This window comes from Gorilla gorilla, chromosome 1 (assembly GCF_029281585.2).
Source record: "Gorilla gorilla gorilla isolate KB3781 chromosome 1, NHGRI_mGorGor1-v2.1_pri, whole genome shotgun sequence".
NCBI classification, from domain to species: domain Eukaryota; kingdom Metazoa; phylum Chordata; class Mammalia; order Primates; family Hominidae; genus Gorilla; species Gorilla gorilla.
The window spans coordinates 202,754,905-202,773,252 of record NC_073224.2 but is presented as its reverse complement, the minus strand read 5'-3'; the positions used below and the strand labels follow the sequence as shown (position 1 = coordinate 202,773,252).

The 18,348-nt window shown below is 36.1% G+C and overlaps 1 long non-coding RNA gene and 1 other non-coding gene across 3 annotated transcripts in view; one reads left to right on the top strand and one right to left on the bottom strand.

The window, feature by feature from the left end:
- The window catches only part of LOC129525382 (uncharacterized), a 62,626-nt gene that overhangs the window by 39,856 nt on the left and 4,422 nt on the right, over positions 1–18,348 (bottom strand). The window lies entirely within an intron of this gene.
- On the top strand, positions 9,221–9,327 carry LOC115932164 (U6 spliceosomal RNA). The gene has a single exon (XR_004068486.1). It is a non-coding gene; the product is annotated as a U6 spliceosomal RNA (small nuclear RNA).

Sequence of the window (18,348 nt, the reverse complement as noted above, 5' to 3'; positions counted from 1 at the left end):
GACAAAGGTGTCAAGAACACACAATAGGGAAAGGACAGTCTTCAATAAATGGTGTTGGGAAAACTGAATATCCGCATGCAGAGGAATGAAAATGGACTCATATCTCATCTTTACACAAGAATCAATTCAAAATGGATTAAAAAGTTAAACATAAGAAGACATAGAAGGAAAGCTCCATGACACTGGCCTGGGCAATGACTTTGTGAATGTGACCCCAAAAGCACAGGAAACAAAAGCAAAAACAGACAAATGGGATTGCATCAAATGAAGAAACTTCTGCATAGCAAAAGAAACAACACAGTGAAGAGACGACCACTAATTGGAAGAAAATATTTTAAATCATATATCAGATAAGGAGCTCATATCCAAAATGTGCAAGGAACTAAAATTACTCAACAACAACAACAACAAAAAACAAATAACCCAATTTTTAAAATGGGCAAAGTACCTAAACAGACATTTCTCAAAAGAAGACATACAAATGGCCAACAAGTAAATGAAAAAAATGCCCAATATCTCTAATCCTCAGGGAAATGCAAATTAAAATCACAATGAGATAGCAACTCACACCTGTTAGAATGACTATTATCATAAATATGAATGATAACAAGTATTGGCAAGGATGTGGAGAAAAGAGAACACTTGTACACTGTTAGTGGTGTTGTAAATTAGTACAGCAATTTTGGGAAAAGTATGGGGGGGTTCCTCAAAAAGCTAAAAATAGAATTACCATGAGATCCATGCTATAGTGTAGACATTTGACCCTCCAAACCTCATGCTAAAATTTGATCCCCAATGTTGGAGGTAAGGCCTAATGGGGGGTGTTTGAGTCTTGGGGGTGGATCCCTCATGAATGGCTTGGTGCCCTCTTACTGGTAACAAGAAAGTTCTCACTCTCTTAGTTCCCACAAGAGCCCCCAAGAGCTGGTTCTTGTGGTCTTGCTTTGCTGCCCAGGCTGGAGTGCAGTGGCAACATCTGCTTCCCAGGCTCCAGGGATCCTCTTACCTCAGCCTCCCGAGTAACTGGGACCATAGGTGTGTGACGCCATGCCTACCTAATTTTTTATTTTTAGTAGAGATGAGGTCTCACTATGTTGTCCAGGAGGATCTTGAAACTCCTGGGCTTAAGTGAGCCTCCTACCTTGGCCTCCCAAAGTGCCAGGATTACAGGTGTGAGCTACCACACCCGGCCTTAAAGAGCTGCTTCTTAAAAAGAGCCTCCCACTTTCCCCTCTCTCTTTTCTTTCTCTCTCACTGTGTGATCTGCACACACTGGCTCCTCTTTGCCTTCTACCATGAATGGAGGCTTCCTGAGGCCCTGTCAGAAGCAGGTGCTGGAGCCATGCTTCATGTACAACCTGCAAAACTGTGAGCCAAATAAATCTCTTTTCTTTATAAATTACTCAGCCTAGGTACTCCTTTATAGCAACACAAGTGGAGTAAGAAAATCTGACAATCTCACTTCTGGTTATACACCCAAAGGGAATGAAATCAGTATGTTGAAAAGATATCTGCATTTCTGTATTCATTGCAGCAATAGCCAAGACACGGAAACAACTAAAGTGCTCATCAATGGATGAATACATTTTCAAAATGTGGTATGCATACACTATGAAATATTATTCAACCTTTAAAAAGCAGGAAATTCTGTCATTTGTGACAACAAGGATGAACCTAGAGGACATTATGCTAAATGAAATAAGCCAGCCAGGCACAGAAAGACAAATACTGCATGATCTCAGTTATATGTGGAATCTAAAGAAATTGAACTCATAGAAGAAAAGAGTAGCATAGTGGTTGCCAGGGCCTAGGAGAAAGAGGTGGTGGGCAGCTAAAGAGGAGATATTGGTCAAAGGGTACAAAGTTCCAGTTTGAGAGGGGGAGTAGGTTCTGATGCTCTATTGCACAGCATGGTGACTATAGTTAATAATTATGTACCACATAGTTCATGTAACTAAAAGAGTGGACTTTGAATGCTTTTACCACAAAGAAATGATAACTATTTTAGGTGATGGATGTGTTGGTTAGCTTGATATGATCATTCCACAAAGTATAATTGTATTAAAACACACATTGTACCCCATAAATATATATAAGTATTTTTAATGAAAAATAGAATAAAATAAATCATTGTGTGGAGGTCTTTTTCTGGGGCAATTCAGTTTCTGCAGAGAAAAACATTCTGTCTTTCTACTTTGTTAAGGGTGGGGAAAGCAGAGGGAAGGGAGGCTGACGGTACAACTCAAGCGTGTCCAACCTGCAACCTGCAGACTGCATGCATCCCAGGATGGCTTTAAATGCACCCCAATACACATTCGTAAACTTTCTTAAAACATTATGGGATTTTTTTGCAATTTTTTTAGCTCATCAGCTATCGTTAGTGTTAGTATATTTTATGTGTGGCCCAAGACAATTCTTTTTCTTCCAATGTGGCCCAGGGAAGCCAAAAGACTGGACACCTCTGGTATAATTATTTCATCTGTAGATTTATTGTCTCCATCTCCATGCCCCATCTCATTTCCAAACTTCTTGGGCTGAATTTGTACAAAGAATAAACTTTCAGTTTCCTTCTTGGGGTTAGAGGATCATATAAGAAGGGATGTCTGTCTTCTGGCATTGAGTACACAGAATTGGGAAATAGGGTTTGGAGAGGGGTTCAACTCTTCCACTACAGAGTCTTCCAACAAATCCCCCAGTTTGTAGCTCTACCCATCACCCAAAGCCTGCTCAGGAACCAGTATCTCTGCCTCCTAGATCTTTCTAAAATCCTGTGGGGATGGGTCAGCTCACTTCTCATCCACATCCTACTCTGCACATACTGAATACAGGGGCCTTTTGTGTCGTGATGGATCAGTTGCCCTTCTTCCATCAATTTGTGTCTTCTGAAGATTTATTGAAATCTCTCATCCACTGATGCCCCCTCTCCCATTTTTGTTTTGTCCTTGTGAGTTCATGACTATTTTATTCATTTTTCAAATTTTATTAGTCATTTTTAAATGAGAAGAAAAAAGATAAATGTGCATGGTCAATCCATTATTTTAACTGGAGTTTTCTAAAACCTTTTCTATATGCAGACAATGATTGAAAAAACAAGTACTTTTGTGTTTCCCGGAGCTCAGTTGTATTAACAGTATAGTTAGAAATAGGATTAGAGCCAATGATCAGAGAATGTGCCAAGACTGCAGAAAGCACAAATGGCAGTGATATTGCTGCCCACACAGCTAGGTCAGGCCACTAGACTAAAAATGGGGTAGGGTGGAATTTCCACAGAGGTCACACAAAAATGCAGACCTAGATTTTTCAAAGTAAATGTATCATCTTTTCTTTTAACTTTGGACACAAAAAAAGTTTCTTGTACAAATCATTCAAAATCCTAACAAAAATGCACTTCATTAAATATTTTATTTACAAAATGTGGAAATACACTTATTTCAACATCTGGCCATAATGGATTCCTGGCATCTTATGGTCTGAGTTTCATTATTCTTATATCATTTCATAATGCAATCATTTTTAAATTGCATGTTCAAATGGGACCATGGATCAGTAGTTAAAATAGGAAATCTGAAGTAAAATTTGAAATTAGTAGGAAAATGCCACCCACATAATGATCAAAACTCAGAACTCTAAAGTATCAAGGGCGTCATATCCTTATCCTAGTCACTGAAGTTTCCCACAAAGATTTGAGAATGAAGATACTACCACAATGTAGCAGCAATTGGGGGAAGGGCAGGATGGCCTAAAACTTATTTAAAATATGAGTTTTATTGTTGTGGACTACAACTGAGCCTAAACTAGCATCTCCATTTCAGAAAAACCTGGAGCAATAGCTGTGTGAAACTATCATTCTTGAAGGGATATTTTAAGCCTAATATACAATCTATTAGGGGAGTTAAATTATAAAATAGTAACAATATGAAAAACCAATAGAGACAATGCCAAAAAAAATAGTGTCAGTACCAACAACGAAATTCAGCACTGAAACTGGATTTCTCTTACATTACTGGTGGGAAGGCAAATGACACAGCCACTCCGAAAATAGTTTGTCAACTTCTTGAAACATTAAGCATTTACTGACCATTGATGGCAGCAATCACATTCCTAGGCATTTATGTCAGATAAATGAAACTTATGTCCACACAAAAACTTGTACCCGGTTGTTCATAGCAGGATTATTTGTAATAGCCAGAAACTGGACACAACCAAAATGTCCTACAATCTGTGAATGGTTAAACATGCCGTGGTGTATCATGGAATACTACTTAGCAATAAAAAAAAAAAACTGTCAATACACACAACAACCTGGATGGTTCTCAAGGCATTATGCTGAGTGAAAAAAAAATCCCCAAAGGTCACATACTGTATGATTCTATTTGTACAAAGTTCTAAAAGTAACAAAATTATATAGGTGAAGAACATATTTGTGGTTGCCAGGGGTTAGGGAGGGGAAGAGGTGTAGGCATGAAGGTGGGTGTGACTTTAAAAGGGTAGCACAAGTAATCTTTGTGTTGATGGAACAGGTCTGCATCATGATTACAATTGTGGTTATATGAATCAATACATGTGATAAAGTTGCCAAGAACTAAATACACACCTTTGGTTCTATATAATAGATAAATTGCCTACATTAAAAAATATAAGGATCTCAAAAAAACAACCTAAATTTAAACATTGGGGAACTAGAAAAACAAGAATAAATTAAGTCCAAAGTTAGCATAAGGAAGGAAATAATAAAGATCAGAGCAGAAATAAATCAGATCGAGAATAGAAAAATAGAAACAAATTATCTAAACTAAGATTTGGTTTATTGAAAAGATAGACAAAATTGGCAAACCCTTAGCTAGACAGAATACGAAAAAAGAAAGAAGGCTCAAATAAACTCAGAAATGAAAAAAGAGACATTACAATGAGTACTTCAGAAATTTAAAAAAAAATCATAAGGGACTGTTATGAACATGTATGCACCAACAAACTGGATAACCTAGAAGTAGATAAATTCCTAGAAATATACAACCTGCCAACACCGAATCAACAGGAAATAGAAAGCCTGAAAATATTAATAACAAGTAAGGAGATTAAATAAGTAACCAAAAGCTTGGCAACAAAGAAAAGCTGAAGACCAGATGGCTTCACTGCTGAATTCTATCAAATATTATACCATTCCTTCTTAAACTCTTCCCAAATAAATAAATAAATAAAGGAAGACTTCCTTACTCATTTTATGAAACCAACATTACCCAATACCAAATCCAGACAAAGACACCACAAGACACCACATGAAAAGAAAATTACAGGCCAATATTCCTAATTCATTATTATAGATGCAAAAATCTTCAATAAAATACTAGCAAACCATATTCAATAGCACATTAAAAGGATTATAGCCCATGACCAAGTGGGATTTACCCCAAGGATGCAAGGATGGTTCAACATATGCAAATCTATAAATGTGATAATACCACATTAATGGAATAAAGGACAAAACATATGACTATCTCAATAGATCAGAAAAACATTTGACAAAATTCAATATTCATTTCCGATTTAAAAGAAAAACTCAGACAGGTGCAGTGGCTTATGCCTGTAATCCCAGCACTTTAGGAGGCCAAGGTGGGAGGATCATTTGAAGCCAGGAGCTCAAGAGCAGCCTGGGAAATATCACAAGACTTTGTCTCTACAAAAAAAAATTAGAAATTGGCCAGGCATGGTGGTGCATGCCTATAGCCTTAGCTACTCAGGAGGTTGAGGCAGGAGGATCATTTGAGCCAAGGAGTTCAAGGCTGCAGTGAGCTATAACTGTGCCACTGCACTCCAGCCTTGATGACAAGGTGAGATTCTATCTCAAAACAAACAAAAAAAGTTCAACAATATAATGAATGTACCTCAACATAATAAAGGCCAAACATGACAAGCCCACAGCTAACATCATAGACAGTGGGAGAAAACTGAAAGATTTTCCTCTAATATCTAGTATAATGCAAGGATGCCATCTCACCACCACTACTCAACATAATACTAGAAGTCCTAGCCAGAGCATTAGGAGGAGAAAAATAAATACAAGGCATCTAAATCAGAAAGGAAGAAGTAAAATTGTTTCTGTTCACAAAGGATATGATTAGATATGTAGAAAATCCTAAAGACTCAATAAAAAACGGTGAGGCCTAATAAATTCAATAAAGTTGCAGGATACAAATTCAACATATGAAAATCGGTGGTGTTTCTACAAACTAACAATAAACTACCTAAAGAGGAAATTAAGAAAACAATCTCATTTACAACAGCATCAAAAAGAATAAAATACTTAGAAATAAACTTAAGCAAGAAGTCATTATTCAAAAAAGATACTTGCACACACATGTTTATAGCAGCACAATTCACAATAGAAAAATTGTGGAACCAACCCAAATGCCCATCAATCAAAGAGTGGATAAAGAAACTCTAGCGTATATATATATATATATATATATATATATATATATATATATGATGGAATACTATGGCATATATGGCATATATATAATGGAATACTATGAAGCCATAAAAGGGAATGAATTAACAGCATTTGCAATGACCTGGATTAGATTAGAGACTATTATTCTAAGTGAAGTAACTCAGGAATGGAAAACCAAACGTATGTTCTCACTGATATGTGGGAGCTAAGGTATGAGGATGCAAAGGGATAAGAATGATACAATGGACTTTGGGGACTTGGGGGGAAGAGTGGGAGGGGGCAAGGGATAAAAGACAACAAATATGGTGCAGTGTATACTGCTCAGGTGATGGGTGCACCAGGTTCTCACAAATCTCCACTAAAGAACTTACTCATGTAACCACATACCACCTGTACCCCAATAACTTACGGAAAAATAAAATTTTAAAAAAGAGGTGAAAGACTTGTACACTGAAAATTATAAAACATTAATTATGAAAAATTTTTAAGCACATAGATAAATAGAAAGACAGCCCATGTTCATGGATTAGAAAGATTAATGTTGTTAAATATCCATGCTACCCAAAGTGACCTATAGATTCAATGCAATCCTTATCAAAATTGCAATGGCATTCTTCACAGAAATGGGGAAAAATCCTAAAATTCACTTGGAACCAGAAAATAGTCTAAATAGTCACAGCAATCTTTAGAGCAAGAAGAACAAAGCTGGAACATCACACTCCCTAATTTCAAAGTATATTACAAAGCTACAGTAATAAAAACAATATGGTACTGGAATATAAACAAACATAGACCAATATGAAATAGAATAGAAAGCCGAGAAATAAATCCATGCATTTACAGAGTGCCAATGACACACAATAAAGAAGTATCTCAAATAAATGGGGTTGGGAAACTTGGATATACATGTGCAGAAGAATAAAATTGGACCTTATCTCATACCACATGCCAAAAATAGATCAACTTGAAATGGATTAAAGACTTATATGTAAGACCTGAAACTATAAAACTACTGAAAGAAAACATAGAGAAAATGCTTACTGACGTTGTTCTGAACAATGATTTTTTGGATTTCACTCCAAAAGCACAGGCAATAAAAGCAAAACTTGACAAGTGGGATTGCATCAAACTAAATACATCTGCACAATGAAGGAAACAATAGAGAGAAGATACAACCTATGAATCGGAGACAATATTCGCAAACCATATATCTGATAAAGCGTTATAAGGAGCTCACACAACTCAAGAGGAAAAAAGCAAATAACCCAATTTGAAAATGGGCAAAGGACTTAAATAGATATTTCTCAAAAGAAGATATAAAAATGGTTAATAGATATATAAAAAGATGCTCAACATCACTAATCATCATGTAAATGCAAATCAAAACCACAATCAGATATCACTTCACTTGTTAGAATGGCTATTATCAAAGACAAAAGATAGGCTTTGACAAGGATATAGAGAAGAGATAATCCTTGCACACTCTTGGTAAGAACGTAAATCAGTACAGCCATTATGGAAAACAGTATGGAGTTTCCTTTAAAAATTAAATATGATCCAGCAATCACACTCCAGGATATATATATCCAAAGGAAATGGAGTAAGTATCTCAAAGAGGTATCTGCACTCCCATGTTCACTGTAGCATTATTCACAATAGCCAAGATATTAAAATAACCTAAATGTTCCTCAACAAATGAATGGATAAATAAAATGTGGTGTATAAAAATAAGGAAATCCTGCTATTTACAACAAGGATAAACCCAAATGACATTATGCTAGGTGAAATAAGCCAGTCACAGAAAGACAAATAATGCATGATCTCTCATGTACTGAATCTAAAATAGTCAAACTCATAGAAGCAGAGAGTAGAATGGTGGTTGCCAGGGCCTGAGGGAAGAGAGAAATGGGAAGATGTTGGTCAATGAGTACAAAGTTTCAGTTATGCAAGATAAATAAGTTCTGGAGATCTAATGTACAACATTGTGACTAAAGTTAAAAAATAGTGCAAAAATGCTCCTCAACTTATGATGGGGTTATGTCTCAATAAACCCATCATAAGTTTAAAATATTGTATGTCAAAAATGAGTGTTTTGTAGACCTAATTTGATACAAAACACAATATTCAAAAAATGCTGGCAATAGTACACTGTAGCGTATTGGTTGTTTCCCCTTGTTATTGGGTGGTTGGCTGGGAGGTGCAGCTTCCTGTCACCACCCAGCATCACAAGAGAATATCATAGCACATTTTGCTAGCCCAGGAAAAGATCAAAATTCAAAGTCCAAAGCATGATTTATATTGGAATGCATATTGCTTCTGCACCATCATAAACTTGAAAAATTATAAGTTAAACAATAATAAGTCAGGGACTGTCTACATTATATATTTGAAATTTGCTAAAATGGTAGCTCTTAAGTGTTCTCACAAAAAAGAAGAAAAAAACAGAGAGAAAGAAAGGGAAAATAGAAATTAGAGAGAAAGAAAAAAAAAGGAAAGAAGGAAGAAAGGAAAAGAAAAAAAAGGAAAGAAGGAAGAAAGGAAAAGAAAGAAAAATAGAAATGAAAGAGAGAAAGAAAGAAAATGGTAAGTAGGTGAGGTGATGCATGCTAATTAACTTGATTGTGGTGGTCATTTCACAATGTATACATATACTAAAACATCAAGTTGTACACTTCAAATATATAAAATTTTTATTTGTAAATTATACCTAAATAAATCTGTAAAGAAGTGTCTAAAGCCTCCTTTAATGTTGGTTTAAAATCACCTTGGGTGCTTGCTTTGGCAGCACATATACTAAAATTGAAAAACTAAAGAGAAGATAAGCATGGTTCCTGCTCAAGGATAACCCAAAAATTCATGAAGTGTTTCATATTTCTGGTATATCTGCTATGGAAAATAGCATGGCAGTTTCTCCAAAAAAAAAAAAAAATAGAATTACCTTGTGATCTAGCAATTCCACTTCTGGGAATATACACATAAGGGTTGAAAGCAGGGTCTCCAAGAGATATTTGTACACCCAGGAGGCTCAATAGATACCTAGTAGAATAAATCCAAAGAGATCAACCCCAAGACATATTAAAATCAAATTGTCAAATTTAAAAACAAAGAGAAAATATTGAAAACTGCCATGGATAAACAACTTGTTCAATACAAGAAAACCTTTCATAAGACTATTAGCAAATTTTTCAAAGGAAACCCTTGCAGGCCACAAGGAAATGAAATTATATATTTTTAAGCTGGAAAAAAATTAAAATCTGCCAGCCAAAAATACTGTAATAGCAATTCTGTTCTTCCAAATGAAGGAATGATAAAAACTTTCCAAGACAAACAAAACCTGAGGAAATTTATCACCACTACACCTGCCTTACAAGAAATGCTGAAAGTACTCCTTCAAGCTGCAGTGAAAGATTGTTAAGTGGCAACATAAAAATATAAAACTCACTAGTAAATATAAGGCATACAGTCAAATTCAGAACATTCTTATATTGTAGCGGTGGTGTGAAAATCAATTATATCTTTAGTATGAAGGTTAAAGGCAAAACTATTAAAAACAACTGTAGCTACAATACTTTGTTAAGGAACACAAATTACAAAAGATAAAAGACATGTCAACAAAAACAAATTGGATGGGAGAGTAAAAGTGTAGAATTTGTACAAGTGACCAAAATTAAGTTATCAGTTTAAATAACCTGTTATCAGTATAAGATATTTTATGTAAGCCTCATTGTAAGTACAAATAAAAAATCCTTAGTAGATATACAAAAAAATAAAAAGAAAGAATTCAAAGCATACCACTACAGAAAATCATCAAACCATAGAGGAAGACAGTAATAGAGGAAGATAAAAACAACCAGTCTACGGAGTAACCAGAAAACAATTAACAAAATGTCAATAGTAAATCCTTGCCTATTTATAACTAATTTAAATGTAAGCGGGTAAAGTTCTTTAATCAAAAGATAACAAGTGGCTAAATGGATTTTAAAAAAGAAAAAAAGACCCAACTATGTGCTGCCTACAAGAGATTGATTTCACCACTAAGAACACAGGTCGACTGATAGTTAAGGGATGCAAAAAGATGTCATGCAAACAGAAACCAAAAGTGAGTGGGAGTAGCTATACTTACACCAGAAGAAAAAAAAAAAAAGACTTGAAGTGAAAAACTCTAAAAGAAACAGAGGAGGTCATTCTATCGTGATGAAGGGGTCAATTTATTAAGAAGATATAACAATTGTAAATATATATGCAACCAACATTGGGTCACCTAAATATGTAAAGTAAATAATAAATCTGAAGGGAGAGATAGATTGCAATACAATAATAGTAGGAGACTTCAATACTTCACTTCAACATTGGATGGATCATGTAGACAGAAAATCAGCATGGAAACATTGGACTTGAACACTTTAGACCAAATTGACCTAATAGATATTTATAGAACAATCTAGCTAATAACAACAGAGTACACATTCTTTTCAAGTTCACACAGAACATTCTCCAGGATGGATCATATGTTAGGCTACAAAACAAGTCTTAACAAATTTTAAAAGACTGAAATCATACTAAGTATCCTTTTGGACAACAATGTCATGAAATTAGATATCAATAATAGGAGGAATCTTGGAAAAATCACAAATATGTGAAAATTAAACAACAGTCTCCTGAGCAAACAATGAGTCAAAGAAGGAATTACAAGGAAAATTTAAAATATTTCAAGACAAACAAAAATGAAAACATAATTTATCAAAATTTATGAGATGCAGCAAAAGCGGTCTTTAGAAGAAAGTTTACAGCAAAAAAAAAAAAAAAAAAATGCCTGTATCAAAAAAGAGTAAAGATCTCAAATAAACAGCATAATATTACACCTCAAGGTGTAATACAAGAGGAAGAACAAGAAGGACAAGGTAAGCCCAAACATAGCAGAAGGAAGAAAATAACAAAGATCAAACTAGAAATGACAAAGTAGAAACTAGAAAAGCAATATTTTAAAAATCAATAAAACCAAGTAGTTTCTTAAGAGATAAACAAAACTGGCAAATGTTTAGCTAAACTAAATAAAAAAGAGAAGGCATATAAATAAAATCAGATATGAAAGAGGGAAAATTACAACAGATACCACAGAAATACAAAAGATCATAAGAAACTACTGTGAACAACTAAACCTAACAAATTGTATAGCCTAGAAGGAACGGAGTAATTCCTAGAAGCATGCAACCTACCAAGGCTAAATCAAGAAGAAACAGGAAATCCGAACAGACCAATCATGAGAAAGATTGACTAGTAAAAGTCTCTTATCAAAGCAAAGCCCAGAACCCGATGGCTTCATTGATAAATTCTGCCAAATATTTAAAGGAGAACTAATATGAATTATTCTCAAATTCTTCCAAAAAATTAAAGAGGAGGGAATACTTCCAAGCTCATTTTATAGGGTCAGTATTGCTCTGATTATCAAAGCCAGACAAGGATACTAGAAGGAAAGAAAAGTACAGGCCAATATCCCTGATGAACACAGATGTAAAAATCCTCAAGAAAATGCTAGCAAACCAAATTCAATAATATACCTAAAAAAAATTATTCACCATGATCAAGTGATTTATCTCAGGAATGCAAGGATGGTTCTGTATATGTAAATCAATGTAATACACCATATTAACAAATGAAGGACAAAAACTCCATGATTATCTCAAGAGATGCAAGAAAGTATTTGACAAAACTCAACGTCTGTTCATGTTAAGAACTCCAAAAAAGAAAAAAAAAAAAGATATACAGGGAATGTACCTCAACACAATAAAGGTCACATATGACAAACCCACAACTAACATCATACTCAACTGTGAAAAGTTGAAAGCTGTTCCTCTAAGATAAGGAAGAAGACAAGAATGCTCACTCTCACTATTCTATTTAACATAGTGCTGGAAGTCCTAGCCAGAACAATAAGGCAAGAAAAATAAATAAAACGCATCTATATAGGAAAGGAAAAAAATGAAATTATCTTTGTTTGCTGATGACATGATCTTATATATAGAAAATCCTAAAGACTTCACTAAAAATCGTTAGAATTGATAAACAAATTCAATCAAGTTGCAGGTTACAAAATCAATACACAAAAATTCATAGAATTTCTATACACTGTCAAGGAACTATTCAAAAAAATTAGGAAAGCAATCTCACACATAATAGCATCAAAAAAATAAAATACTTAAGAGTAAATTTAACCAAGGAGTTAAAAGACCTGCATGCTGAAAACTATTAAAAAAAAAAAAAAGCCTAAAACACTGATGAAAAGCCCAGGTGTGATGGCTCATGTCTGTAATCCCAGCACTTTAGGAGGACAAGATGGGATGATCTCTTGAGGCCAGGAGTTTGAGACCAGCCTGGGCAACAAAGTGAGACCTCATCTTTACATTTTTAAAATTAGCTGGATATGGTGGTGCATGCCTGTAGTCCTAGTTACTCAGGAGGCTGAGGTGGGAAGATCACTTGAGCCCAGGAGGTCAAGGCTGCAGTGAGCTATGATCTTACCACTGCACTCCAGCCAGGGTGAGAGAGTAAGACTCTGACTCTAAACATTTTTTTTAATAATAATAATAATTGAAAGAAATTAAAGAAGACACACATAAGTGGAAAGATACCTATATCCATGGATTGGAGCAATTAATATTGTTAAAATGTCCATACTGCTCCAAATGATCTACAGTTTCAATACAACTTATATCAAAATTCCAATGTCATTTTTTACAGAAATAGAAAAAAATAATATTAAATTTGTATGGGACCAGAAAAGACCATGAATAACCAAAGCAATACTGAGCAAAAAGAACAAAGCTGGAGGCATCACACTCCCTAATTTCAAAATAGATTAAAAAGCTATTGTAATCAAAACAGCATAATTTAAAAATAATAAAAACAGACACATTGACCAATTAAACAGGATAGAAAGCACAGAAGTAGTCCCAAGTATTTTCAGTCATTTGACTTTTGACAAAGGTGCCAAGAACACAATTGGAAGAGAAAGGACAGTATCTTCAATAAATGGTGCTGGAAAAACTGAATATACACATGCAGAGGAATGAAAATGCACTCATATTTCACCCTTTATACAAGAATCAATTCAGAGGAGCCAAGATGGCCGAATAGGAACAGCTCCGGTCTACAGCTCCCAGCATGAGCAATGCAGAAGACGGGTGATTTATGCATTTCCATCTGAGCTTTGAAGAGAGCAGTGGTTCTCCCAGCACACAGCTGGAGATCTGAGAATGGGCAGACTGCCTCCTCAAGTGGGTCTCTGACCCCTGACCCCTGAGCAGCCTAACTGGGAGGCACCCCCCAGTAGCGGCAGACTGACACCTCACACAGCTGGGTACTCCTCTGAGACAAAACTTCCAGAGGAACAATCAGACAGCAGCATTCGCAGTTCACAAAAATCCGCTGTTCTGCAGACACTGCTGCTGATACCCAGGAAAACAAGGTCTGGAGTGGACCTCTAGCAAACTCCAACAGACCTGCAGCTGAGGGTCCTGTCTGTTAGAAGGAAAACTAACAAACAGAAAGGACATCCACACCAAAAACCCATCTGTACATCACCATGATCAAAGACCAAAAGTAGATAAAACCACAAAGATGGGGAAAAAACAGAGCAGAAAAACTGGAAACTCTAAAAAGCAGAGTGCCTCTCCTCCCCCAAAGGAACGCAGTTCCTCACCAGCAATGGAACAAAGCTGGACAGAGAATGACTTTGACGAGTTGAGAGAAGAAGGCTTCAGACGATCAAACTACTCCAAGCTACAGGAGGAAATTCAAACCAATGGCAAAGAAGTTAAAAGCTTTGAAAAAAAATTAGAAGAATGGATAACTAGAATAACCAATGCAAAGAAGTCCTTAAAGAACCTGATGGAGCTGAAAACCAAGGCACAAGAGCTACATAACGAATGCAGAAGCCTCAGTAGCCGACGCGACCAACTGGAAAAAAGGGTATCAGTGATGGAAGACGAAATGAATGAAATGAAGTGAGAAGAGAAGTTTAGAGAAAAAAGAATAAAAAGAAACAAACAAAGCCTCCAAGAAATATGGGACTATGTGAAAAGACCAAATCTACGTCTGATTGGTGTACCTGAAAGTGATGGGGAGAATGGAATCAAGTTGGAAAACACTCTGCAGGATATTATCCAGGAGAACTTCCCCAATCTAGCAAGGCAGGCTAACATTGAAATTCAGGAAATACAGAGAACGCCACAAAGATACTCCTCGAGAAGAGCAACTCCAAGACACATAATTGTCAGATTCACCAAAGTTGAAATGAAGGGAAAAATGTTAAGGGCAGCCAGAGAGAAAGGTCGGGTTACCCACAAAGGGAAGCCTATCAGACTAACAGCTGATCTCTTGGCAGAAACTCTACAAGCCAGAAGAGACTGGGGGCCAATATTCAACATTCTTAAAGAAAAGAATTTTCAACCCAGAATTTCATATCCAGACAAACTAAGCTTCATAAGTGAAGGAGAAATAAAATCCTTTACAGACAAGCAAATGCTGAGAGATTTTGTCACCACCAGGCCTGCCCTAAAAGAGCTCCTGAAGGAAGCACTAAACATGGAAAGGAACAACCAGTACCAGCCACTGCAAAAGCATGCCAAAACATAAAGACCATCGAGACTAGGAAGAAACTGCATGAACTAACAAGCAAAATAACCAGCTAACATCATAATGACAGGATCAAACTCACACATAACAATATTAACTTTAAATGTAAATGGACTAAATGCTCCAATTAAAAAACACAGACTGGCAAATTGGATAAAGAGTCAAGACCCATCAGTGTGCTGTATTCAGGAAACCCATCTCATGTGCAGAGACACACTTGGGCTCAAAATTAAAGGATGGAGGAAGATCTACCAAGCAAATGGAAAACAAAAAAGGCAGGGGTTGCAATCCTAGTCTCTGATAAAACAGACTTTAAACCAACAAAGATCAAAAGAGACAAAGAAGGCCATTACATAATGGTAAAGGGATCAATTCAACAAGAAGAGCTAACTATCCTAAATATATATGCACCCAATACAGGAGCACCCAGATTCATAAAGCAAGTCCTGAGTGACCTACAAAGAGACTTAGACTCACACACAATAATAATGGGAGACTTTAACACCCCACTGTCAACATTAGACAGATCAACGAGACAGAAAGTTAATAAGGATACCCAGGAATTGAACTCAACTCTGCACCAAGCAGACCTAATAGACATCTACAGAACTCTTCACCCCAAATCAACAGAATATACATTTTTTTCAGCACCACACCACACCTATTCCAAAGTTGACCACATAGTTGGAAGTAAAGCTCTCCTCAGCAAATGTAAAAGAACAGAAATTATAACAAACTGTCTCTCAGACCACAGTGCAATCAAACTAGAACTCAGGATTAAGAAACTCACTCAAAACTACTCAACTACATGGAAACTGAACAACCTGCTCCTGAATGACTACTGGGTACATAACGAAATGAAGGCAGAAATAAAGATGTTCTTTGAAACCAACGAGAACAAAGACACAACATACCAGAATCTCTAGGACACATTCAAAGCAGTGTGTAGAGGGAAATTTATAGCACTAAATGCCCACAAGAGAAAGCAGGAAAGATCCAAAATTGACACCCTAACATCACAATTAAAAGAACTAGAAAAGCAAGAGCAAACACATTCAAAAGCTAGCAGAAGGCAAGAAATAACTAAAATCAGAGCAGAACTGAAGGAAATAGAGACACAAAAAACCCTTCAAAAAATTAATGAATCTAGGAGCTGGTTTCTTGAAAGGATCAACAAAATTGATAGACCGCTAGCAAGACTAATAAAGAAAAAAAGAAGAATCAAATAGACGCAATAAAAAATGATAAAGGGGATATCACCACCGATCCCACAGAAATACAAACTACCATCAGAGAATACTACAAACACCTCTACGCAAATAAACTAGAAAATCTAGAAGAAATGGATAAATTCCTCGACACATACACACTCTCCCAAGACTAAACAAGGAAGAAGTTGAATCTCTGAATAGAACAATAACAGGATCTGAAATTGTGGCAATAATCAATAGCTTACCAACCAAAAAGAGTCCAGGACCAGATGGATTCACAGCCGAATTCTACCAGAGGTACAAGGAGGAACTGGTACCATTCCTTCTGAAACTATTCCAATCAATAGAAAAAGAGGGAATCCTCCCTAACTCATTTCATGAGGCCAGCATCATCCTGATACCAAAGCTGGGCAGAGACACAACCAAAAAAGAGAATTTTAGACCAATATCCTTGATGAACATTGATGCAAAAATCCTCAGTAAAATACTGGCAAACTGAATCCAGCAGCACATCAAAAAGCTTATCCACCATGATCAAGTGGGCTTCATCCCTGGGATGCAAGGCTGGTTCAATATACACAAATCAATAAATGTAATCCAGCATATAAACAGAACCAAAGACATGATTATCTCAATAGATGCAGAAAAGGCCTTTGACAAAATTCAACAACGCTTCATGCTAAAAACTCTCAATAAATTAGGTATTGATGGGACGTATCTCAAAATAATAAGAGCTATCTATGACAAACCCACAGCCAATATCATACTGAATGGGCAAAAACTGGAAGCATTCCCTTTGAAAACTGGCACAAGACAGGGATGTCCTCTCTCACCACTCCTATTCAACATAGTGTTGGAAGTTCTGGCCAGGACAATTAGGCAGGAGAAGGAAATAAAGGGTATTCAATTAGGAAAAGAGGAAGTCAAATTGTCCCTGTTTGCAGACGACATGATTGTATATCTAGAAAACCCCATTGTCTCAGCCCAAAATCTCCTTAAGCTGATAGGCAACTTCAGCAAAGTCTCAGGATACAAAATCAATGCACAATAATCACAAGCATTCTTATACACCAATAACAGACAATCAGAGAGCCAAATCATGAGTGAACTCCCATTCACAATTGCTTCAAAGAGAATAAAATACCTAGGAATCCAACTTACAAGGGACATGAAGGATCTCTTCGAGGAGAACTACAAACCACTGCTCAATGAAATTAAAGAGGATACAAAGAAATGGAAGAACATTCCATGCTCATGGGTAGGAAGAATCAATATCGTGAAAATGGCCATACTGCCCAAGGTAATTTATAGATTCAATGCCATCCCCATCAAGCTACCAATGACTTTCTTCACAGAATTGGAAAAAACTACTTTAAAGTTCATATGGAATCAAAAAAGAGCCCACGTCGCCAAGTCAATCCTAAGCCAAAAGAACAAAGCTGGAGGCATCATGCTACCTGACTTCAAACTATACTACAAGGCTACAGTAACCAAAACAGCATGGTACGGGTACCAAAACAGAGATATAGATCAATGGAACAGAACAGAGCCCTCAGAAATAATGCTGCATATCTACAGCTATCTGATCTTTGACAAACCTGAGAAAAACAAGCAATGGGGAAAGGATTCCCTATTTAATAAATGGTGCTGGGAAAACTGGCTAGCCATATGTAGAAAGCTGAAACTGGATCCCTTCCTTACACCTTATACAAAAATTAATTCAAGATGGATTAAAGACTTAAACATTAGACCTAAAACCATAGAAACCCTAGAAGAAAACCTAGGCATTACCATTCAGGACATAGGCATGGGCAAGGACTTCATGTCTAAAACACCAAAAGCAATGGCAACAAAAGCCAAAATTGACAAATGGGATCTAATTAAACTAAAGAGCTTCTGCACAGCAAAAGAAACTACCATCAGAGTGAACAGGCAACCTACAAAATGGGAGAAAATTTTCGCAACCTACTCATCTGACAAAGGGCTAATATCCAGAATCTACAATGAACTCAAACAAATTTACAAGAAAAACAAACAAACAACCCCATCAAA